At 35.6% G+C, this 27,154-nt stretch overlaps 1 long non-coding RNA gene across 1 annotated transcript in view; it reads right to left on the reverse strand.

Annotated features, from left to right (window-relative positions):
* The window catches only part of LOC138697672 (uncharacterized), an 85,616-nt gene that overhangs the window by 42,231 nt on the left and 16,231 nt on the right, over positions 1–27,154 (reverse strand). The gene's annotated exons all lie outside the window — the stretch shown is intronic.

The following is a 27,154-nucleotide window of genomic DNA, read 5'->3' on the forward strand; positions in this document are numbered from 1 at the left end:
AATAACGATCAAGGTCCATTTTAGAAAGTTTCGAGAAAAATGAATTTTAACGTTTAAGCACTTAATACTTAGTTATGTGTATTTAATAGAAATTGATGTAGTGGAATGTAAAGAACGATTATTTCTTATTACTAGCTAGACCACATGATAATACTTCCTTTCCACTATAATATGGCATTATTAACTCAATTTCGATTTTTGATGGACCTTGATCGTTTTTCCCGTGTACCCTTCAAATGTCACTGACCTTGATGTAATCTAGAGAGTAAAATAAACATTAATCTTGATATAACCTGGAAATTGATTTAGACATTGAAAAACGATGTGACAAATTGAATTTATTTGAATATTATTTACAATTAACGCTAATTATTATAGTAACAGAACATAACCTTCTGCGACAGTATTGGATTTCCAGCCTCCGTGACGATTCGCTAGTTGTCTTTCGATTGCATATCCGAGAATAATCGATACTTGCGCTTTCATATTGCTACAATGGTGTTTTCTGATTGGTGGAACACCTGAACTTTAATGAATAGGTGTACTTTAATGAGATCCATTAAAGGGCTGCTACCAGGTGTATAATTACTACATTTCGGCATGGTCGAGCATAAACAGAATTCTATAACAACTGAAAGCGAACACATTTAACTATTTAGGGTATCGTCTTTCATATGAAAAAGAAAAGGATATCGATTCTAAAGTAACTGATTTTGTAAAAGTTATCGGCATTATCAATTCAGTTTTCAAACCTAATTTAGTACAGAAACATGCAAGATTAAAGATGTACAACATTTTAGCATGACCTACTTTAGTCTATGGAAGAATTGAACGTCCAACGTATATTAAATTTCCTTCAAATCTATTGAGTTAATTGGAAACAGCATGTCGAGTGAATGCAGCAGAAAGATAGCGTCCTTCTGGAAGACCATTAAAAAGATGGCATGAGACAAATGAGACCGAAACAGACCACTAGGACTAGTGCTTGAATTGGACGATGATGATGATGATGATGATGATGATGATGATGATGATGATCCAATCATCTCGCCCTGTACCATATGAATTCAAAAAAATACATAGATACCTATAAAAAGGAAATGTCGTAGAAGGAAATTGGTGAAATTGTAGGCAAGATTGGTAAAGTATCTGTATTTCAACACAGGTTAATTCTATGCACAGTAGTGGCAAAAAACCGGACCGACCCTTGTAGCTGATACAAAAGAATTCTGTGCTGTGTATTGTGTCAAACTGTGGTAATTTCAATATGGATGGTGAAGCCAGAGGTATGTACTGCTATTTAATGTAAAAATACGCAGTTATCTTTGCCGAATAGAGGTAGAAATGTAATATTGATGCCATATGAAAATAAAACTCTCAAAGTTTTTCGTCTGTACGTTTGAGACACTGAAGGAAACAAAAGACGGTAAGAATCGAACAAATGCAATAAATTTCATTGTTACAATTAATTATACAAGATGGATGTGTTTTATAACTAGCAAAATTTGAATCTGTAACTCTGAAATCAGCTACAACGGTCGGTCCGTTTTTTTTTTTTTGCCACTACTGTACATGTGTATATGATAACGTTATGCAATGTGTGTTTTTGTTTTGTGTGTTTTTGGAAAATTTAATTTCAATTAATGCTCCTCCATAAATGTTGTAACTAAATTCTTGTGCATCCCTCGTGTTTATCGTACGGCTCGTCCTCTCCCACACGTTACCTCTACTTTACGTTTTCACTGTGCCTAAACGAGACGCTCTACTGTAGCTGGAACATAGACGGTTCAAGCCAAATTGCTCATAACCCAAAGAAATAATAGTCTAATATAATTATTATCTGTGCTTACCGAGTTAACTCCAGCACAGCCGAATACGGTTCATCGAGTCTCCACAGCTGTAAAATAAATCACAAAAACAAATGAAATCCCATACGTACATACATCATCTTCTTATTCTACCCATATAATCTAAAGTCTATTGTTTGTGTTTGAATTAAATGAAACAAAAATTATAACCGGCACAGACGTACCAATTGAAGAATGATGGATGTCTATTTCTCGTCGAAAATGAACCAAGACTGTCAGTGCATAGCTTAAGACATATAGAATGCACATACTGAGTTATATGGCATTAACACTGATAGTCATTGTCCAGTAATGTTCGGAAAATCATAATTAAGCTTTGAGCGCTAACCATTTCAAACTTTCAATTGCTTCTCCTGCAAAATGTATTCCAAATGACATCCATCATTCTTGCAGTGGACTCTTCAATTGTGTTCATAGGTAAACATGAATTATATCACTTATACACGCTATGAAGAGGCTTGGAGGCCATGAAGGTGGAGTGCCATGCTTTCTTGACCACGACACTAGAATAAACTAGTGTTTGACATCTCACTTCGACAGTCTTTCATCCCCGGGAAAGACCCGGTACTCTAATTTGATAGAAGAATAGTTTTTTTTATTGGGTTATTTTACGACGCTGTTTCAACATCTAGGTTATTTAGCGTCTGAATGAAATGAAGGTGATAATGCCGGTGAAATGAGTCCGGGGTCCAGCACCGAAAGTTACCCAGCATTTGCTCGTATTGGGTCGAGGGAAAACCCCGGAAAAAACCTCAACCAGGTAACTTGCCCCGACCGGGATTCAAACCCGGGCCACCTGGTTTCGCGGCCAGACGCGCTGACCGTTACTCCACAGGTGTGGACTAGAAGAATAGTGTTCACAGTGTATTTAAAATAAAAATTGCACAAAAGTAAGTTAAATAATTATGTGTAATCTCGTCAACTAGGTATATTAAGAGAACACATAGCTTTTAAAGCCTGTATCACGCATGGATAATATTAATTTTACTTTTAGATTACGGTAATGATGCAAAAATACCTATTTCAATATTTTCATAGAAATACACGTAGGCTACGTATTTATTATCTCTGGTACCAAAACTTTCGCTGAAATATTAGTGGGAGAAGACAATTTTCTTGAAATCGGCACACACAATTTTCTTGATTTTTTTTTTTTTTACTTAACACAGATATAGAGCGTAATCTCTGAAAATAATTCAGACTTTCCTGAAACAAATACTTAACTACAAAATCTTCACTTTGAGATACAAACACTTTAGATCTTATATAACAGCATTGCGCAGAAAATATTTCTACTGTAGGGGGCGCGTTGTATTTGTTGGAAGAAAAATTATATTTTTTCACAAGCGAGATGTATTATTAAGAATTCAACATATGCTGGAAAAGGAAAAAAGACGTAATGTAAGTTAAGTTGTTATTCCAGGGAACGCCTTAATTATTTCAGAGAAATTAATTACTGTCCTACAGAATTACGCCTACGATCACAAAACTTCAGATATACAAGAAATAAATTCTTCTCGAAATTAATATAATTTTAGCCGTTAGAGATACAGAGCAAAGTAGTATATTCATCCAGAAAATTAAAAAAAAATATATATTTTTTCTACACTTTCATAAGGAAGAAGTAGCAAATATTCACTCAGAAACATTATTCATGTGTTGCAGTAAGTAAAATCACTTTAAGTGAATTAATGATAACTTAATATTTAGGGAAATAGGACAAATAACGTAAAGTGATCATATCTTTCGGAAAGAAAATATAATTTCCAGTGGCGACTCGTGATATTTTTTGTTTGTAGGATATGAGATTGACGACTGATGACCAAGACAGAAAATAATAATAATAATAATAATAATAATAATAATAATAATAATAATAATAATAATAATAGAGCATGCGAAATTAATTTCTTGCTACAGTTAAATTCTTTTAAATGATCAAATACAAATTCAGATATTCTTTCGGCAGTCCTGTGTTTTATTATAGCTAATTTTATTTATTTTTATTTAATTTTGGTTTTTACTCATTTTCTTTTTATATTATATCATTTTAAATTATTTATTATTTCGTTTATTCTATTCTTTTAAAATGACCAATGAACTGCATTTAAGGAGGCTACAAGGGTACTTGAAAATTCGCATTGCATGCAGTCTCTGACAAGATTTCCACACCACCACCCAGAAAGAAGGGTCGTAGTATTAGGATGTATGGTCATATCCTAAAACGCGGTTAAACACAAACCATACCCCGCCCTCCGCACTCACCCCTGACCGTAACTTCAATGCTAGAAAAACCCGTTTGCTGTAAGATATTTTGATAGTTCTCTGAAAGTATTCTTAAGGTTTGAGATGTGCAGTTGCGCCAACTCACGACAGAAAGTGGAAGTTTGAAGAAAATTATTACATCGGGACACATTGAAAATAAAATCTGTAATTAAAATGTTTTCTATCCTCAGAGGCACAAAATTAAACTGTAGGATCATTCTCATATCCTTGGAATCGCCACTGATAATTTCTCGAACGTTAAAGTACATGCACTCTCAGAACCTTTCTTTGTGCCTTTCCGTAACTTACAAGGAAAGTTTAGACGATTCGGAACAAATGGGAAAATTTGGATTGAAATCTTTGTAAGAGGATTATTTACAAAGGTTGTAAAGGTCTTTAACATGTTATTTCTTCATTAATGATTACCTCAGTGCCTTGTACAGAATGGGACAATTTTCATAGCAATAAAATGTTTTACGGTTTGCTCTCCCGGGGAAAAAGAAAAGTCTGAAGTTGGCAATCGCTCCCCCAGTACCGGTATTATTGTTATTTATCAAACAAATAGGCCTAATATCAGAATATCACTACAAAGCAATAATGGTTTTCGATTATAACCTACATATAAATTTCTGTAAAAATCAAAACTATATTATAAGCAATTATAATATTAAGAAAGTATACAAGAAAAAGTATTCTATGAAGTTCGTCCATAAGCGTAGATAACTCCATGTACTGTCGCAGAATCCTGTTGGAGAGAGAGTACTTTTTTTCATTTTTCCATCAGTAGCAATATTTGGTCCCGTAGGTCTTCCGACTTAACCGTTTATGATTTTTATGCTCGACCATGCCGAAATGTAGTAATTATACACCTGGTAGCAGTCCTTTAATGCATGTCATTAAAGTACACCTATTCATTAAAGTTCAGGTTTTCGATTATTCTCGGATATGCAATCGAAAGACAACTAGAGAAACGTCACGGAGGCTGGAAATCCAATACTGTCGCAGAAGGTTATGTTCTGTTACTATAATAATTAGCGTTAATTGTAAATAATATTCAAATAAATTCAATTTGTCATCTCGTTTTTCAATATCGAATTCAATTTCAAGGTTATATCAAGATTAATTTTTACCTTACTCTCTAGATTATATCAAGGTCGTCGACATTCGTTTCCCGGAAAAAATCATTACTTTCTCGTCTGCGCACATCTCACAATTTATGAGGTACGCTATTGCACTCACATAACAATAACATGAATAGTTATGAATAATTTCAAGTTAGAAATATGGTCGAGCATAAAAAGTCGTATGAAACTTGCCTATAATGGTAATTAAGACGCTCGTATAAAAATTATGAAACTCGCTTGCGCTCGTTTCATAAACTCCTCGCGTCTTAATTACTACCATTATAGGCTCGTTGCATAATGTACTATTATCTCAGAGGGACTCTAAAGTACAAAGTGTACAAAAAATAATTAATATTACCCAAAAGAGCTGAAAAATAGCAACAAAGTAAATATCACCTCCATTTCTCAAAAGAAACTGCAGCGAGTGACGTGTCACTTCATAACAGGTGTGAAAAATGTTTGCAACAAGAAGGCAGACAGTTTGAGCATCTACTTAATTTGGATGAATAAATTATGTTTTAACAGATTATATTTAGTAATATTATATATTAATAGTTTGTAGTGTAACGAATTACCGATAGCACGCTGCAAGTTGCGTAACAGGAGTCTGACAGCGGCTCGGCCTAGAGCCGGGTAGCCGCATTAAGTTTACGATCTATTCACTCACGATTGATTACACACTTCATGCTTTAATTGTAACTACAATTTTTAAGTTAAAAAAACTATGCAGACATGATTACTTATTTACTTAGGGCTTTTAAGAAACCCGGAGGTTCATTGCCGCCCTCACATAAGCCCACCATCGCTCCCTATCCTGAGCAAGATTAATCCAGTCTCCATCATAATATCCCACCTCCCTCAAATCCATTTTTATATTATCTTCCCATCTACGTCTCGGCCTCCCTAAAGGTCTTTCTCCCTCCGGCCTCCCAACTAACACTCTATATGCATTTCTGAATTCACCCATACGTGCCCTGCCCATCTCAAACGTCTGGATTTAATGTTCCTAATTATGTCAGGTGAAGAATACAATGCGTGCAGTTCTGCGTTGTGTAACTTTCTCCATTCTCCTGTAACTTCATCCCTCTTAGCCCCAAATATTTTCCTAAAAACTTTATTCTCAAACACCCTTAACCTATGTTCCTCTCTCAAAGTGACAGTCCAAGTTTCACAACCATACCGAATAACCGGTAATCTGTTTTATAAATTCTAACTTTCAGCTTTTTCGAGAGTAGACTAAATGACAAAAGCTTCTCAACCGAATAATAACAGGCATTTCCCATACATACAGATATGATAAAGTTATTAAATGATGATAATGGATTGATGGCTAGAGAACTAAATTATCAACATCATTTATTATCATAATATACTGACTGCTCTCTTACAACTGACTGAGCATATCGGGAATTAAATCAATAGCTATCCCAAAACACGCTATGAAATGTTTCATATAAAACCATTTTTATCTCGACAAGGAAGCAAAAACGAGCAAAATAGTATTGAACTTTGTTTGAAATATCTCAAAGAATAACCCCCTGAAATTAATTACATTAGTTACGGTTCACCTTGTATATTTGAAATTCATTTGTTATCATAGGAACGTTTCTTATTCTCTTGTAGCATTTCATTGTTAAAATGTTTTTTTTTTTTTTTTTTTTTTTTTTTTTTTTTTTTTTTTTTTTTTTTTTTTTTTTTTTTTTTAGTTCTCTGAAGTGGTTAAGAAATACCCTAGAGATGAAGATAACGGAACGTAATTGATTTCATCAGAGTTAATGTTTATGAGAATTTGCTAGTCTAACTTATTTAAAACTAATATTAAAAAATACTCATACATACAATAGTTTAACCAGAAGGAGTTCAAAGTCTTATTTGAATTAATAACACAAACGCGAACAGGAAAAATGGTTTAAAACATTGAAATATTTTCTTATTCTGGTTCACATTCGAATTCTTCCGCCAACAACTTCCTAACTTCCTGTGCACTGCAGCGCTGAATAGTACACAGAAACTTACGAACTTCTCCGCCAGATAGTAGCTCAAGACAAACTGCAAGGACATCTCGAATAACACTCTCGATACTTCCAAACAATATCGATACTAATAGAATTGATAGTTTCAATAGAAGGTTTTGATTAACAACCTAATTGTGGTCCACGGGACGCTATCTCTTAAGTAAAAAACAAAGCAAATATCTTCGGAAAAGATATAATAAAATAATGTTATTCAGTGAAGATAGAGCATCACCAATTATAGAATAATTCTACTTCCATTATCATGCGCTTATTATTATAACTGTAAAAATATCGGAGGTATCATACTGTATACAGTACCTATGATAATAATTACAATAATTTTCAATAAATATATTAATCGATTCTTATTAGAATTGAATTAGCAACGATCTATTGCTCCACCAGTAATCTTACAAGCATTCTCATGGGGACAGATAAAAAAAGTTTTTTTTTTTTTTTTGCTTATCCAAATTCTGGCCACTCGAGCGCAATTACAGGGGCAGTAAAAAACTAATTCGCCTGGGACCGTTTACAGAAAGAAAACATAATTTCATTGGAAAAAATTATTGGAATAGATATAGCAACTGTTGAGCTACTTTTCAAAATATTCCCCACTGGAACTGTATACCATGGGGTCGACAGAGAGGTGCAGATGGCTGTCACATACTGGTTCCGATCCCATGTGCAGACTTCTACGACACAGGGATAGAAAAGTTGATCTTACACTATGATAAATGTCTCAATTTCGGTGGGGAATATGTTGAAAAATAGCTTAACTATTATTGCTGTATCTGTTACAATAAATCTTTCCAGATATATATTTTTTTAATTTCATTGTTCTTTTGGTTCTTCTTAACAAATTCTATAAATTTCCAGATTGATGTGTGACAATTTGTTTTTGGGAAGGATTGTTCCAACCTTCAACTACATTAGTAAGTTGTATTATGTTTTACTTTCGCAACCTGATTAGGTGAGAATCTCTCTTCTACTTCCTCGAGCAAGTGTTCCTCTTATATAAATTCTTTCTATGTATATGTAACACTAAATCCATCACTTCAGACTCAATATTCTCTATATGACTATCAAAAACAACCTGAATTTCTGACAATGGTACGAAAGGAATTATTAGTTGTTGAATATTTTCATTTCCTATACACGGATCTTGTCGATCAATAGTCTCAATAAACAATGAAACAGGAAGCTAAGAATAATTGTAATAAATAATAATTTGCAAAATAATTATTACACTAAGTTATCTTTAATTAAAGACAAAATACCGGGCAGTACCTGAGAAGTGTATATTTATTTTTTTCATAGCATATTAAAGTATGAAATCCTGGTGTGGGGAAACAGTAATAAACTGAATGAAGTCCTATTAATTCAGAAAAAAGGAATAATTATTACAGAAGCATCAGGCACACCAAATTGTATACCACTGTTTATAAAAGAGACCATGTTTAAAAGTTGTTAATGAATATATTTTTGAACTTCTTCTGTACTTAATCTTCATGACTTCACCAGTAGAATGGATAAACATGAGTATAATATTCGTGAAAACTAGACACACTATATTGCATACCATTTAAAAAACAAAAGTAATTAATTCTTGTTATTTTGGGTTGCAAGATGTTTAACATGTTATCATAAGAAGTGTCACGAGACAAATTCAAAGTAAAAATGAAAATGTGACCTCTCAGAAACCCATTATATGATGTACAAGAATATTTTTATTAGAAAAATCAGGCTGTAGAGATTTTCTTTTTAATATGTTAGCAGTTTCTCATAAATTCTTACAAGTTAATTGTCTTAATGTATGCAACACAAGTGTCATGTAGGCCTATTGTTTGAGATAAGTATGTTGCAAGTTTCGTCTAGATGATATATTTTTGATAATCTTGACTCCCAATTGCAAACTATAAGGAGTATTTAGAATCAGTCTGTTTTATCTTTATTGGTGTATATAATATAATACTGCTTATTTTAGAATGATGTCATACTTGTATTTGAGGACCGTTTTTTGCAAAACTTGCTAACTGAAAAAACTCAATTTTACAGGAGAGACTAAACACTATAGTAAGTAAGTTTTGCTGTATCTCTCACTTATAGCAGAAAGCAAGTTTTGAAAAAACCATCACACTTTGACACACTACAATGAAGACAACCCAATCTTACTAAGACGCTTTGAACATCATGTAGAGGCCTGCCTTATGTTAACAAATCCATCAAAATCTCAATTTTGCAGTTCGCAAGTTTTGCAAAAACGGTCCTCATTTTGACAATGTCAATAGCTTTTGCTATAACATAACGACAGCTAATAAATACGTTGTTCACCTGATGTCTTAATACATAAGAATGTGTGTGCATCGCATTGGTCCACCAACCGTGCTGAGACTGGATTGTCGACAGTCAAGCACCATGTGCCTGCAACTGTGGCACCGCTGAAAACTAGCCTGGATAAAACATGGCTCTGTAACTTAACCATCTGCCTATGACAAATCACATAGGTAGATCCATATTGCTCTGGAGCTGAGCAATAACAATGGTGGTAGTAGAAATGGGAGTAGCTCGCAAAGACATGACCAAGTCGTAATTCGCATCAAATTTCACTCGGACTCCATAGAATTTCAACACAGGAGCACTATCCCATTCTCATAGATTTCGGTAATCTCACAATAACCAATTACTTATTGTGATTGCTGCAAAATCAGTTGAGGTTACATACACCTTCAATCATTTTCATCTAATTTCCGTTACATTTCTATGCACTCGAAAGTGTGCATTTATCCATTACTTCACACTGCCAAATTGCCTTTTTAATGTGGTTACTTATTATGATTGCTGCAAAATCAAATGAGGTGGTTATTATGTATCACATTCTAATAATTTCGCCCAATTTCCTATGCACTCAAAGGTGTATATCATTTTCCCATTACTTCACATTGTAACATGACTTTTTAATGCTGGTCAACCATTAATATTAATTCTGAACAGGATTTCATTCTCGTAGTAACCACCTCAGCCTATGTTGCATCAGCCACAGTAAGTAACCACTCTGTAGTATATTCCACATTGTTCCAGTATCTTCTCAGCATCTACAACAAAAATGAACTTTTCTTTGGGATTTAGGAATGAGAAGAATGTTCACAGAGTACATTACAAAAATATAACAAACATTTCCATAACATGCAAGTTTATTGAAATTCATTATCAGTACAAAATAATGCCATACACATTTACATTTGTTCCTATTACAATCTATAAGCACAATATGCTATCAGTCTTAATTATTGAAGATATGTAACATGTATAAGGTGCCAATATGAATACTGTATGCTACATGAAAAATATATTCAGTTGTTAGCAAAGTATTGATGCAGAGTATGCCCTCAATGCATGGAGCAAGTGTAAAATACATAAATATTTTAAGAGCTATCAGTCTTCAAGTCAACAATTTATCAACCTTCATGTGTTTATAAACAAGATGTGCTATTCTGTCAAATATGTTTATATAATTCAGACAAAATCTTTTTTATTTACTTTAACTATTTATGAATAATAAATTCATGATGGTGCACTATATACCTACATCTACATATGTAGAATATACATCTCACAATCTGCAAATGGAGTTAAATTTGTCTATTACAAAGTGGAAGAAAAAAAAAGGTCAATGGACAGCTGGGAATACAAACGATAGAGATATTTCTTCATAATTGCGCTACCAAAATACGGTAAGATGTATTTACTTGGCTTCTAATGCAGTCATATATGCCGTAACATAAAAACAAATTGAAGGGCGACGCCAATTTCGCATCGGAGTAAGGGTAGAAAGTTGCTGAGAAAGTTGTGGCTCGCAAAGAGGCAGGATCGCATGCCTTGCATAAAAGCTTTTTGTAGGTAACTTATATAGATAGAAAATGAGTTTTCTTAAGGTCGAGTGCCATAACAGTTAAGGTTTGATGAGTTCAGGCTTTGTGTATGCCTTCCATATATGCAATATGGTCGGTATGTGGGTATGAATATTATATTATCCTTCTTTCAGTAGCGCAATTGTAAAGAATTACAACGATAAACCTAGACATATGCCTATAATATCGTGGTAGCATATCTAACAAAATTCAACAGCTATAATCAATTTTATTATTCGTAACTTTACACTACTAATATCTTCAGAAGTAAAATTTCAACTACTATTCTGTTTTCAACTCACTGAATTATAATACTTCTTGAATTTTGTTCTGTTTTGGTTAAACTACGGGCTACACAATAATGCACTAGTACTTATTTTCATAATCCTATCAAGTTGCAGCACAAGACAAATCACATTTTTAATCATGTTAAAGTCCATAGAGCTGAATACTATTTATTTTATTAATTTTATCAAGTTGTAGCACAAGACAAATGACACTTTTAACCATATTGGAGCCCATACAGCTCATGATTAATCCTCCCACAGTTGCTGCCTTATAAGACGGTTCATAAGAAGTCATCAAATTAATTATGAAATGTTACAATAGGAAAACAATTAACTACATTGAAATGGGTCTGATATAGTCAATTCAGCAAGTGTTCCAATCTTCTATTGAAATAAGTGTCTTACAATAGATAGGCCTACATAATCTGGAAGGAGAATTTTATGAAAATGTTAACATTTTTAAAGAAATATGCCTATATATACTTTGACAAAGCATCATTGTAGCGAGCACAATTTTTATGTTAGTTTTTTTAGAGCTATAGGCTAATTCAGTCTTTCCATTCAAAGCTTCACTGTCTGTACATAGGCTTAATAATCCAAGAACGCCTAATCCATTTGCACAACATAGAAGTAACAAATTACAGTTCCTTCACAAGAGTACACATACATGAAATATAACACAACTAAATGATGCTAATTCATATGGGCATTATCATAACACTCAGTGAAGCTTTTAATCTTTACTAACTGGTATTTCTTTAGGCTTCTCTTCCGGCTTGTAGGTTGCTTCAATGCTCAAAATTCCGTCATGTAGGTATGATTTAAGCTCTGCTGGGTCGACGTTTTCTGGCAAGGTTAATTCACGTGAGAATTCTTGTTGGTACTTACTGCCATCCTCACCTGTTCTCTCCATTTTTGCTTGTATCTTAAGGACGTTATCCTTCAGAGAAACGTTTATCTCTTCAGGTTTGAAACCTTGTACGTCGAAATTAAGATGATAGGCATCTCCACGCTGCTTGACACCTTCGATGGCAATTGGGCGGGGGAAGAAATGCCGACGAAATGGGAAAAAATCTGCAACTTCTCGTTCGAATCTCTCCGCTGCCCTATCCATGTCTCGAACTATTGACCTAAGGTCAACAGGCCGACCAAAATTCCATATGTAACGTGGTAAGGATTGTTGATGCTGCCGTTGAATTAGCAGCCTTGGTACCAATGGAAATGCCTTCTTGCAGTGTTGAAACATGACGACGTCTTCGAATTCTTGAACCTCAGAACAGAAGTACACCAAGTAAACGTTTAGCTGTCAACACGACTCACAAACTTCGAAACCAATACGTACGCAATCGGAGACACAACAGCACTATGCACACAACACCGATGTTCCGAACAAGCACAACAGCGAAGTACCTTCCAGTATGCCACACTAACGAACGAATGAATGGGGACGAAGAAAGAATGAATGATGTTTAAAATGGCAGGCAGGGTAAGCATCCCATGCCTCCATTGGTTCCTCGACAAGCAATTCTCTAACTTTAGATCGAGGTACCCAGCTATAAGCCGTTTGCCCTCTCATCTAACAGTAGTGTATTTCCCCTGTGAATGATTTTATGAACATGTACACGTTATCAGTTGAATTGTGAATGAAATGAATGAAGTGAAGTGAGCACCATGCCTCGCAGATGTTAATGAGAGGTGGAGAGTCCAGTGCTCTGGTCAGTTCTGTCCTAGTCACGTTTTTGTAGTGGCGCTAGGGAAACTCGTAACCTGTTACCAACAAAGTGGTGGGCTACTCGTTTCCGTAGAAGCCGTCTGGCTGCCTGGTTGGCTGTGGCAAGTGTCGTGTGTCGTTTCGTAGGGTTTGTGTCAGTAGTGAGTAAAGAAATAGTGAATGTCACTATTTCGTCCTGTAGTCTGTTTAGTTGCCGGTCAATGTAGGATTCTATTTTCTGCATAGCAGAACGTAGAACCCCCTCGACCAGCTGTTCCGTAGTTGTTTTTTCTGTCTGTGGATCGTCTGTAGTGTTTGTCTTGGTTGTCGTTGTCTTAGCTGCATCCGCATAAGACAATTCGGGTTTGGGAAGTGTTGGGTTGAAAACGGACTGTGATGGTTTGGGTATAGGTTTCGGTATTGGTTTGTGGGTGTCTATGGGGACGTGCGTGGGATCGGTGGAGGTTATGAGATTAGTCCTTGGATATTTTGGACAGCGAGCTTGGCCCGTATAATGGGTGTCGCTGTTGCACGTGGCGCAATACCTAATCTGGGATAGGCGGTTGTGGTTGCACAGGTCGGGATTTTTGCCGCACTTAAAACAAGTCTTGGGCTTGTCGCAGTTTGTCCTTGTATGGCCGTATTGTGCACAGTTAAGGCACGGTCGGTGGAAGATTGTCTCGTGTGATGGCTCTACTCTGTAGTACCGTCCTGCAAGTTTAATTCCTTCTAGTAATTTGTCTGCTGTGGTGATGTCATTTGTGAAAATTCTAACTAAGTTGGTGGGTTTGTCTGTCTGTGCGGAGATAATTCTCTTAATGCGTGTGATGCCTGGATGTGTTACAGCCAGGATCTGCATTAGTTCGTCCTCAGAGATCAGCGTGTCGACATTTTTCATGACGACACTGATCTCTTTATTTCGGGTCTGTTTCTGTCTTGATTCACTAGGCGTAATGTTGATTTCTGCGGACGGACCGAAGTTGTACAGGGGAATTGCCCTAGCGAACTTCTCCGCGTCGTCAATCGTGGCGAATGTGAGTGTAGTTGTCTTGGTAGTGTGTGCCCAGAACTGTCGTGGAGTTTGAATGTCGAGTCGGTACTGTTTCATTAGTCGCTCTATGTGTAGTGGGTTGTTGCCGTTTTTTGTGTGGTTCAGTATTTTCAGTACTGTCCTTGTCTTGGTTCCTTGTGCGGTGTTAGGAGGAGTGGGAGAAGTGGGGCTTGCCGGAGTCGAACCGGATACTTTTGTGGGAATTGGTTTGCGCCTGTTGGACCGCTTCCCTTCTGAGGATTCGTGAGACGACGCCTCAGAGCTGGGAGGTGGTCCGTTGGGAGACTTCTCTGCTGTGGGTTTAGGGACAGGAGACCTCTCTGCTCTAGGTTTTGGAGCCGGCCCTTCTGAGGGCCCCTCTTGTGGAATGGAAGTAACCTCTGCCTCTTCCTCAGAAGAAGAAGAAGAAGAAGATTCACTGTCCAATAGAGAGGGGGGTGGGGTGGAGGAGGGATGGGATGGGTGGCCTGGTAGTTCCCAAGGTCCGAGGAGAGTGGCGGTTGGTGGAGTTTGGTATCGGGCGTGCTTCCCGAATTGTCGTGGATGCATTAAAGTCATCTGCCGTAAGTTTTCTCGGGAGGAAAAAACGTAGGCTCTCGTGGTTTTGTTTAAAGTCAAGGTCGTTGTGGGTTTCCGTGGAGTCACTGCGTCCAGTAGGTCGGGGTCAGCGTTTGTGATCACTACTGCTCTATTAGCAGTGATCGGTGCCATGGTCTTTAGTGTATGTAAGTCGTCGATCGTCTTGGTTGGTGAAGCGCTGGACTTACCAAATGATGATGGTTGTGGTGGTGATGTTGCTTCCGGAGAGACAGGTTTTGCGGCGGCCGTCGGTTTCACCGTCTTCCGCCTCGTCTTCCGCTTCCCCGGTGGCTGGCCTCCGTCCGGCCGAGACTTGTCGACACAAGGCGGCGGCCGGCTCCCGCTGTTCATCTTCGTTGGTTGTAAGCTGGCGACTTTTACCAGTGAGTGTCTTGCTAGATTCAGCTCCCTCTTGATCAGTATGCCACACTGCATATGACGTCTCTATTTATATACACACCCCGACATTCTTTTCTGGAAAGAAGGTTTGTTACATCAGCCGACTAGAAGTTTGGGGATGGTGCCAGAATATTCTACATGGAACATGGTTGACGTCTAGCCAATAGAATTGTAGCGCGCGCTTTCGTTGCGCATGACCTGCCATGTGAAACATGTAAACAAAGCCTGCGATTGGCTAGATTAATGCGTAAGCCGGTGACAGTGGAGACAAATGAGTTTCGAGGTGCGAATATTGAATTGCATCATGTTATGAATGAATTCATTAATGTTATAATATAAATGTCATTCGTAATTAGAGTTAAAAGTGTACATTGAATTTTCAGTCTCATTTTTATGTTTACTGCAGTTAATAAAGTCAAATAGGTTGTCTGATTTTAAGACTTTTTTTTTTCTCCTCACATGTATGTTTATAAAAGTAGGCTGTAACTTAATGTTTCGATTTTCATACTGTTCGGTAACAATTATTGTTAGCCAGAATAATCTTTGGCATTGTATTTTCAACAACTAAATTTATCCTTACAAAAATGTCCTATTAAATAATGAATTGTATGTAATAGCTGTAAGGATACAATATTTTACCGAAGATGATGTTTTCGTATTTTAAATTAATGTTTTCAAGCCACAACTTAAGAGTTATAATAATAATAATAATAATAATAATAATAATAATAATAATAATAATAATAATAATCTTTATTGTCATTGAATGAAAAACTTCACTATAGACATTGTCAAATGTTACAATCTTACTGCAATACATTTCATAGATATACAAAATAAAAATTTAATTATTAAAAGTACTATATTTACTAGATAAAAGACAGTATCAAGTACTAATTGTCATATGTTTAATAACTAGTTAAGAATACTACAACAGAGGTTAATAATAAACTTTAAAAATGCAACATAAGGTAGTGCAATTTCCTCTGTTCATTAATACATTGAAATTTCAATGAAAATTGATTTACCACTAGGTTTAATTTAAAATCTCATTATTGCAAAAAAAATTAAGAAACAACAACCATAACATTCAAAACTGCATTGTTTAAAAATGTATGTCAATTTCAAAGAACTCATTTATTGAGTAAAGTGGGTTTTTAATTAACCAACTGTACAATTTTGTTTTACAACTTTCAACAGGAAGAAGTTGAATGTTTATTAGGGAGCTTATTAAATAATTTGATTCCAATCAACTTATAGTATTTTTTTGTCACACTAAGTCTACAAAGTGGATAATCTACAGTAATAATTGCCTATTCCTCGTTGTATGATTGTGTTACTCACTTCTCATATTAAAATCCTGCAAATGTTCTTTCATAAACACTAGAACATCATATATGTACAGATTTATGACGGTCTGAATACCTGTCTGTAAGAACAGAGGTCTACAGTGTGTTCTACTAGTTGAAGCTGTCAGTATTCTAATAACTTTCTTTTGAATTAATAAAATGTCTGTAATATCACTAGAATTACTCCACAAAATAAGTCCATATCTGAATACACTTTGAAAAAAGGCAAAATATGCATTTCGAACATATTCAAAACTAACAATGTTCATCAAACTTAAAAACAAATGCTCCTAATAAATTCATTTTATCCATAACTGATAACAGTGATAACTAAAGTGGTTTTTCTTTCACGTCCTTAGCAACCTAAACAATGAATTTATTCACAGCAGTGAATATGACTGGTATTTAAACTGGTCTTTATTTCACCGTCCTTAGCAACCTAAACAATGACTTTATTCACAGCAATGAATATGACTGGTATCTAAACTGGTCTTTATTTCACCGACCTTAGCAACTTAAACAATTACTTTATTCATAGCAGTGAATTAAAAGTTTTCAAATCACTCTCGCCATGACAACAATTACATTAGCAACAATAAAATCCACACATTTTATACATGATCCATACATCATTTACTTCTTCACAAACACATTATGAAGAGAAGGCGTACAATTTAAAATTAAAATATCAGAATACCGCTTGTGTCTATTACTTTACTGTTTCCTTCTCCCTCCCCGAGGTTTATTCCAAATTTAACGCAAATGTCGGGCAAGCCATGACGAAACATCTTATCAGATCCACTAACTATAGATAATCTCAGAAGTTGATGACCTAAAAATCACAGAAAAAATGACCTACAAAATGACCTTAAATTTCTTGAAATATGATATTAAAATAATAAAAAAGCATTATTTTAATAATACAATACAAATAAATGGTATACTTCCATCTGTGCAAAACACGTTGTCACCAAACAGTCATTAACTGTCGCAAAAAAAACTTTGTCCGCTTTGTTTTACTTTCGAAATTTTTTACGTCCTTCACTTGTGAATATAATATGTTGACTGCGGGCACTGCTGCTGTATTATTTGTTCTGTTGCGTTGAATGGGGAGAAAGCACGTAAGGCCTAACACTTGTGATCAGGTGCTAAGGCTGATGCAACCATAAGGCAAATTCCTGCAAGACGCAATCGAATTTCGTAAACAATCAGCAGTAGGTTTTTGAATATAGACAACGATTACACCGTAAAAAATGTCCGTTCATAAGCAGCAATACAACAAAAGTAGAATAGATAGATAGATAGATAGATAGATAGATAGATAGATAGATAGATAGATAGATAGATAGATAGATAGATAGATAGATAGATAGATAGATAGATAGATAGATAGATAGATAGATAGATAGATAGATAGATAGATAGATAGATAGATAGATAGATAGATAGATAGATAGATAGATAGATGAATTTAATGTCATCCAGCGATTTACAGTCATAGACAACGTCAGAGTAGATATATATATATAATACATGGCTACTACAATGTGAATAAATGTAAGAATAAAAAAATAAATATACAATCATCAGATAATCACAAAAACAGGTTACCTAAAAATGATCAATAGACAATAAAAGACAGAAAAATGCAAAATAAAAGCAGGCTATAATTAGTTCATGTTGAAGTGAAATAAATTTGTACTGCATCCTGCATTGTCTGTGTCTCAGAAAAAAGATTTCATCAACTTCCGAGTTGAAATGACTTGGAAGTATTAGCGGACTTTTAGCTGCTTGCCGATAGATGGCAAATGAGTACACTTCAGCGACACGGGGGCAGTTGAAGTGACATCTGTTGCATGTTGGTATAACTTCATACAAAAATGAATAACATTCTATAGTGATGGGCGAAGTTGTTCTTTTCCCGGAACAGTTCCGACGGTTCCGGTTCCGAAAAAATACTATGTTCCAAATAACAGTTCCGAAATAACAGTCACCAGTGGTGATGAGTCGGAGTCGAGTCGTTCAAACGAACGGTACAGTACCCTCCCTCTTCACCATAGACAAATAACACCATGCAGCTCACACTGGAGCACTCATAGGCATGACATAGTACACATTCTTATCTATAGATGGCACTGCAATGCACATTCGAATCGATTTTGGAAAATTGCTGTGCATGCGGACAGAACTCAAAAGCTTAATGTTAGTAATTACACAGCTGTTGACTACAAGGACAGAATACAACACTTTGTTTTCGTACATAAAGTTATAAAGACATGGTAGCCAACTAAAAAAAAATAACATAACATTTAAAACATATGGTATGTAATTTCTGTTCTCTCTCTTACATAATAAAAATAAAACAAATCATTAATTTTTATTTTTACTTTTCTTAATGCACAGTTATAATAATAATAATAATAATAATAATAATAATAATAATAATAATAATAATAATAAATATTACAATTTCATAAATAAAAAAGATATATATTGGCAGTACTGAAACCTGGAAACCCCGCAGTGGGTTAGTAAAGTGTTGGAATCGCATCTTTACCAAAGTGTAATTTAAACTTCGCATTAAACATCGCTCTCCAAATCAGTCCTTATATGGGTAGTTTCCAACAAATAATGCTACAACATTTTTGTCGTTCTTTGATAACAGAGAAGATAGCACAAAAACTTGTGCTTGTCAGACTTAACCTCAACAAACGACATACAGACATTGTAACTAAACCACTCATTACCATTTACGACTTTAACCTTTGTATAGAATCAGCTGATCAATGAATTAATAATAGTATGCGTACTTTATGACTTTGTAGAATGTTTATAAAACAGAATTAGTCAACTAATGGTGAAATAAACCATAAAGCGGTAATGAATATTACAGATTATTAAATACTTACTATAACATTACAGATGATTGGCCAGTCTTACAAATGTTGATATTAAAGTTCGCGCCACCGCAAGGATTTCAATTTCCATGCGCCCCCCTCCAACCACGTGAGAGTTTCAAATACCAACTTCATCCAACGAAGTTCCAAGTACAACATAAAGAACAACGAGAACAGTGTAACTGCTGCTGTCGTTGGTTCATCGGAACAAGCTCCGACGTTCCGACTGTTATCTCGGAGTCGGAACATACCTTGTGCAACGCGGTACTGCGAGCCCGCAACAGCTGGGCAAGTGAGCAGCTCGGAGTCGGAACACTGTTATTTCGGAACAGGAGGTCCCGACCTACTGTTCATTTTTGCAACAGTTCCGAGGGAGTCGGAACATACCTTGTGCAACGCGGTACTGCGAGCCCGCAACAGCTGGGCAAGTGAGCAGCTCGGAGTCGGAACACTGTTATTTCGGAACAGGAGGTTCCGACCTACTGTTCATTTTTGCAACAGTTCCGAGACCGGAACAGTTCCAAAATAACTGTTGTGTTATTTTTTACCCATCTCTAACATTCTAGGAGTTGCGCGAAGTTCTTGGTAGATGGTAGGAGAGACTGGAATTTTCTAGTCGAACCGAGAAATTTCGTTCATAAATATCGGTCCAGTTGCGTAACGCATCAGTCATCCACTCATCCTCCGTGTTTAAGAGGTAGAACTGCACTGTGTAGGTCCTAATTCCTGGAGTAAGCTATTTTAATACACTATTAAGAGGAAGATTACATTTCTGTACTGAAAACGATATACTGTAGGTTTGCTTGTAGGTCTACAGTACTACGTACACACAATATCGCTAAGTTCAAAAGTGGACTGTGTATCCTATGCACATTAGGTCTACACTCTACTCTACAGTATATACGTAAAATGTATATACAGAGGTTTCAGAAATGAATGATGGGGTTTCAATAGAACACCGCCCAACTTTGCGAATCATGTACAAGAAGATTTAAATCCAGTGGCGATTCCTCCATGAGGATGATCCTACAGTTTAATTTCGTGCCTCTGAGGATAGAAAAGATTTTAATTACAGATTTTATTTTTAATGCGTCCCGATGAAATAATTTTCTTCAAACGTCCACTTTCTGTCGTGAGTTGTCGTCACTGCACATCTCAGACCTTAGAATTACTTTCCGAGGAACCATCCAAATATCTTACAGCAAACAGTTTTTTCTAGCAGTGAAGTTATGGACAGGGGTGAGTGCGGAGGACGGGGTATGGCTTGACTTTAACCGCGTTTGAAGATATGATCGTATATCCTAATACCACGACCCTTCTTTCTGAGTGGTGGGGTGGAAACCCTGCCAGAAACTACAATACAGTACGAATTTTCAAGTAGCTTTGTAGCCTCCTTAACTGCAGTTCATTGTCATTTTAAAAGAATAGAATAAACGAAATAATAAATAATTTAGAATGATATAATAGCCTATAAAAAATAAAATGAATAAAAACCAAAATTACATAAAAGTAAATAAAATAAGCTACAATACAACAAAAGAATTAACAGGACTTTCAGAAGACAGGGCTTACTTACTTACTGGCTTTTAAGGAACCCGGAGGTTCATTGCCGCCCTCACATAAGCCCGCCATTGATCCCTATCCTGAGCAAGATTAATCCAGTCTCTACCATCATATCCTACTCCCTCAAATCCATTTTAATATTATCTTCCCATCTACGTCTCGGCCTCCCCAAAGGTCTTTTCCCCGCCGGCCTCCCAACTAACACTCTATATGCATTTCTGGATTCGCCCATACGTGCTACATGCCCTGCCCATCTCAAACGTCTGGATTTAATGTTCCTAATTATGTCAGATGAAGAATACAATGCGTGCAGCTCTGCGTTGTGCAACTTTCTCCATTCTCCTGTAACTTCATCCCTCTTAGCCCCAAATATTTTCCTAAGAACCTTATTCTCAAACACCCTTGGGAAAATTTTAGAACACGGACTGCACCTACCAAATTAGTCTTAAAATACTAAAAAGACCAGATTTGTCTGCGTTTGTCGAATGCGCATCATTATATTTACGAAAAGGCACTCTTCAGTGCCAATAATTTATTTTGTGTGCACAAGGTTGGAATTTTGAAGTAAGAGGGAAAGGGCGCAGTCCGTGTTCTGGAGTTTATCCACACCCTTAATCTCTGTTCCTCTCTCAAAGCGAGAGTCCAAGTTTCACAACCATACAGAACAACCGGTAATATAACTGTTTTATAAATTCTAACATTCAGATTTTTTGACAGCTGACTAGATGACAAAAGCTTCTCAACCGAATAATAACAGGCATTTCCCATGTTTATTCTGCGTTTAATTTCCTCCCGAGTGTCATTTATATTTGTTACTGTTGCTCCAAGATATTTGAATTTTTCCATCTCTTCGAAGGAAAAATCTCCAATTTTTATAGTTCCATTTTGTACAATATTCTGGTCACGAGACAAGAAGACAGGACTGCCGAAAGAATATCTGAAGTATTCGATCATTTAGAAGAATTTAACTGTAGCAAGAAATTAATTGCGCATGCTCTATTATTATTATTATTATTATTATTATTATTATTATTATTATTATTATTATTATTATTATTATTATTAGTTTCTGCCTTGGTCATCAATCGTCAGTCTCATATCCTACAAACAAAAAATATCACGAGTCGCCACTGTTTAAATTGTCGATTTCTAGAGAGGCGGATTGGCAGAAATGCAGCCATCCCGTGGCCCACAAGAAATCCTGATCTTACCCCAATAGACTTCTTCATCTGGAGTTAGCGGTATATCAATAATAAGGTTTTTTGCACGATCGTGTTTTTTTCTGTATTTACAGCTATTGTTGTTAGTTTAGAATTCATCTTTTATAAGTTCCAATACGTCAAATATCAACAAATAAAAACAGATAATATTCAGTCATAAGACTTATTTTAATGTAAAATACTAAGGTTACATGGTAATTACTTTACATTATATTACTAACATTGTGAGCGTTTTCGCCAAATCTTGGCATCTTCAAACATAAATAGTCGATATCTTATGAAAATATTGGAATACATATTAAAATGTGTTAAATAATTCAAGGAATGTTGCAGTTAAAAAAGTTAAAAACATGAAAAAGATGAAAAAAAAAAAAAAAAAAAAAAGATATATTATCGACTATTTATGTCTGAAGATGCCAAAATTTGGCGAAAACATTCACAATGTTAATAATATAATGTAAAGTAATTATCATAGTATTTTACACTAAAAGAAGTCATATGACTGAATATTATCTTTTTATTTATTGTTGTTAGGCCTTGAAATTTAGAATTCCCACACAGAAACTTGTTGCTAGGGAAACCATTTCTCATAACACAAAACTATACTGAAATAGACCCATTACAGTATACTTATTGTTACTTAGTTACCATTACAATGCAGTTTTGCGAAGGCTTTAGAATAATATTGCTCTGATTTTTCAATGCAAAATAAATTGTGCTAGCAATTTTAAACATATGATCGTACAAAAATGTTGTACAATACAAGTTTGTGAAGTGCATTACAAAATCTCGGAAATTGAAAAACACGCTCTGTTTGTTTTCAAACTTTTTCTCGATTTTGTAACAAGCACTTACTAACCTTGTATTGTAACATACTATTACAGTGAAAACATTCCGGATCTTAACGTCCTCAAGAAATAATCAGACAAGCAATTTCAAGCGTTACTCCACACGTTCCTGCTCAAGTGTAGACTGCAATTGAATAATCGTTACGACGTGTGTTGTGCTGTTGATTGATTTTTTTTTTTTTTTCACGAGGGCTCAATCAGGACTGGATCCCTGCACTTAGGCCGTTTAGGCCCAATGTACGTCCTGTAAGCGATGATTGTTTAAGTCCGACAGATGGCCTGGTTGGCATTCGTAAATCCGACGCTGACAGGCGGGCCATGCTGCCTGGACCCTACAGATAAGGCTCGATTGGCTACTGACGAACCCGAATCCAGAGTCCGGAGCCCCAAGTCTTTAGAACCTAGATCAGCATTCGAAACCCGGTATTACCCCCTGACATCAGTTCATCCTATTTTTACTATTGCATATGATAGATGAAATGAGGGGGAAGTAAAGAGTATTATTAATTGATGAACTAGTGGACTTACTCGTGTTAAATATGAAATATCTGTCCGGCTTACAGCTGTTTCAGTGCTTCACGCACCATCATCAGAGCCTACTAGATCGCGGCGTCATCTCGAACTTCTCTGCCTGTTAGGAGGGTGTGTTTTGTTGTTGGAAGGTGTTGAATTGTGGAGTCGAATAGTGTGTGTGTGTACTGAAATTGATCTGTGTGTTGAGGATTTGATCAGGGTGTGTTTTAGTGTGTTTGTATATTTCGTATTGTTCTAGTGTGTTGAGTTTTTGGTTCTTGGGTTGTGTGTGTAGGATTTCCATGTCCGTATTTATGTTATTGTATGTATGGCTAGTATTGGTTATGTGATCGGCGTATGTAGATGTATTGTGTCCTCTAGTTATAGCTTTAATGTGTTCTTTGTAGCGTGTTTGGAATGATCTGCCTGTCTGTCCTATGTAGAACTTGTCGCAACTATTACATTTGAGTTTGTATACACCTGTGTGGTCGTATTTATTTGTTTGTGTTTTTTGTGTGTTGAGATGTCTTTGTAGTGTGTTTTCTGTTCTGTATGTTAAGTTGTATTTCTATTTCCTGAATGAAGATGCGATCTTATGTGTGCTTTTGTTTTCATATGTTAGTGTGATGTATTTCTTGTGTTCTTGTGTTTGTGTTGTGTTTTGTATATTTTTGTGTTTGTTAAGTTTTTGTTTTGTCTTCCTTATGATATTGTCTATTATATTTGGATTGTATCCGTTTTCTTGTGCTATGTATTTGATTGTGTTCACTTCTTCATTGTAGTGTTGTTGGTTCATGGGTATGTTGAGTAATCTGTGTACCATTGTCCTGAATGCAGCATGTTTGTGTTGTATAAGGTGGTTAGATGTGTTGTGTATGTGTGTGGTGGTGGTGGTATAAAGAGTATTGGTGAAATGAAAGTGGGAAATGGGAGTACCCACATGAAAACCTTCTGCAAAGTCTGTTTTGTCCGCCAGAAATTCCACCCATACCTGACCGGGTATCGAACCCGTGCCGCCTGTATGGAAGGTCAGCGCACTAGCACTGTAGTGCTACTCTGTTGTTACCGTTGTGTCAAAAATAAGGTTTATAGTAAAAATATTCCGTATCTTGCCATTCTCAAGAAGTTATTCCAGACGTTCTTGCCAGAGTGTGGACTGAAATTGAACATCGTTATGACTTGTGTCGTGCTCATAATGGTGTGCATATTGAAACATAGTATGTTCGAAATTTTTTTGAGTTACTGAATTAAATAAAAGCAATTTTTAATCTATTTTACATAATACATACTTCACAGTAAGCTCACGAGAAACAAATTACAAATATACTACATTTACTGTAAGGTTTTGAAAATAGACTGGAATATGGAGAATTTCTCGGTTTATGGCGCCGTCAATGTCTCGAAGTCCACAATTTTTTCACGGCTCTCTTCAAAGAAATTAGACACCTAGAACTGTAGGCTTATTAAATTATAATTTTGTAGGTTCAATATAGAACTTATCAATCTATATTAATACAGAATTAATTTTCTGTTTTATTACATTACAAAGTTATATTTCCACAAAACAAATATTTTCGACGTGGTCTCTCCGTCACTGGCAGTACACGGCGCATAGATATAAGCTAGTAGCTTTCAAGGAATCTACAAGATCTGGATACACAATTGATCCCACTGTGCGTTCCGAAACGGATGAGGAACAGCCAGCAGAAGTGGATAAGGAAAAAAAAGAATATCTACAATCCTACCATTCCATATTACCTCCAAAAGTACCAGGTAGAAGAGCTTGAATTAATCGGACTTCTGGTTGGAGCAAGAGGTACCGCTACTCTCTTCATGAAAGACGTGTTTAAGAGGCTTGGAATACCTACATCTTTTATTCCGATTGTAACCTTAGCTGCATTGAAAGGGTCAATTGCTGTCCTGAAGCATCACCTATGTTCAAAATCAAACTAAGTTCATTAGCATTCTTTACTTTTTTGTAACACTTACCTCTCTAAAACTAGGTATATTTCCACTAATCTCAAAATGTATTTGCAGCTATGTACTTGTAGGAGTTTCATTGTTAAAATAAAATCAATGGTTCAATGAACTTGTAAACATTTATATGGTTAATTACTCTTTGTCCCTTGTGGCAGGTCACGAATGGTGAGAAGATTTATAAAATTATTAGAAAGTCATTTTCAGGTGGAGAACACAATGAATGGCACATTGAACACATGTGGTATACAGTGAGATAGCATTTGTGCATATCATAAAATTGAATATGTATAAAAACATTATAAAATTATGTGAATATTAGAGTGGTTCTGAGTCATTTTGGCATGCAATAAATAACATTTAATGAAACTTGTAATATGTTAAAATTAGACTTATAATGATAACCACACTTTAACTGAGTCTATAAATATAATATGTGGATGACGTGAATATGTTAGGAGAAAATCCACAAACAATTAGGGAAAACATGGGAATTTTACTGGAAGTAAGTAAAGAGATAGGTTTGGAAGTAAATCCCGAAAAGATAAAGTACATGATTATTTCTCGTGACCAGAATATTGTACGAAATGGAAATATAAAAATTGGAAATTTATCTTTTGAAGAGGTGGAGAAGTTCAAATATCTTGGAGCAACAGTAACAAATATAAATGATACTCGGGAGGAAATTAAACACCGAATAAATACGGGAAATGCCTGTTATTATTCGGTTGAGAAGCTTTTATCATCCAGTCTGCTGTCAAAAAATCTGAAAGTTAGACTTTATAAAACAGTTATATTACCGATTGTTCTTTATGGTTGTGAAACTTGGACTCTCACTTTGAGAGAGAAACATAGGTTAAGGGTGTTTGAGAATAAGGTGCTTGGGAAAATATTTGGAGCTAAAAGGGATGAAGTTACAGGAGAATGGAGAAAGTTACACAACACAGAACTGCACGCATTGTATTGTTTGCCTGACATAATTAGGAATATTAAATCCAGACGTTTGAGATGGGCAGGGCATGTAGCACGTATGGGCGAATCCAGAAATGCATATAGAGTGTTAGTTGGGAGGCCGGAGGGAAAAAGACCTTTAGGGAGGCCGAGACGTAGATGGGAAGATAATATTAAAATGGATTTGAGGGAGGTGGGATATGATGATAGAGAATGGATTAATCTTGCTCAGGATAGGGACCAATGGCGGGCTTATGTGAGAGCGGCAATGAACCTCCGGGTTCCTTAAAAGCCAGTAAGTAAGTAAGTAAGTAAGTATACATATAATATAACCAATATTAGGTCATGTTGTATGCACATATTTGAAAATTTTAAAATATTAGAAGTTTAAAAATAGCAGTAATTACCCGCTAAAGATACTATGTTCAGATTAGAAAAGTCAATGAAGAGATACAAGCACTGGCATTCTATGTGTGTTTGTTTTCAATTGCTCGTAGCAATGAGTTGTAATAGACATCTGAAATTAACCAAAAAGATGTTTTTTATAAACAATAATTTGGAAAGGAGCAAATAGAGTACAACAAACTTAGGTATTCATTGAGCCTACACAGAAAAATCTAGAGCGCTTA

Source organism: Periplaneta americana, chromosome 4 (genome assembly GCF_040183065.1).
Source record: "Periplaneta americana isolate PAMFEO1 chromosome 4, P.americana_PAMFEO1_priV1, whole genome shotgun sequence".
Taxonomy (NCBI): Eukaryota; Metazoa; Arthropoda; class Insecta; order Blattodea; family Blattidae; genus Periplaneta; species Periplaneta americana.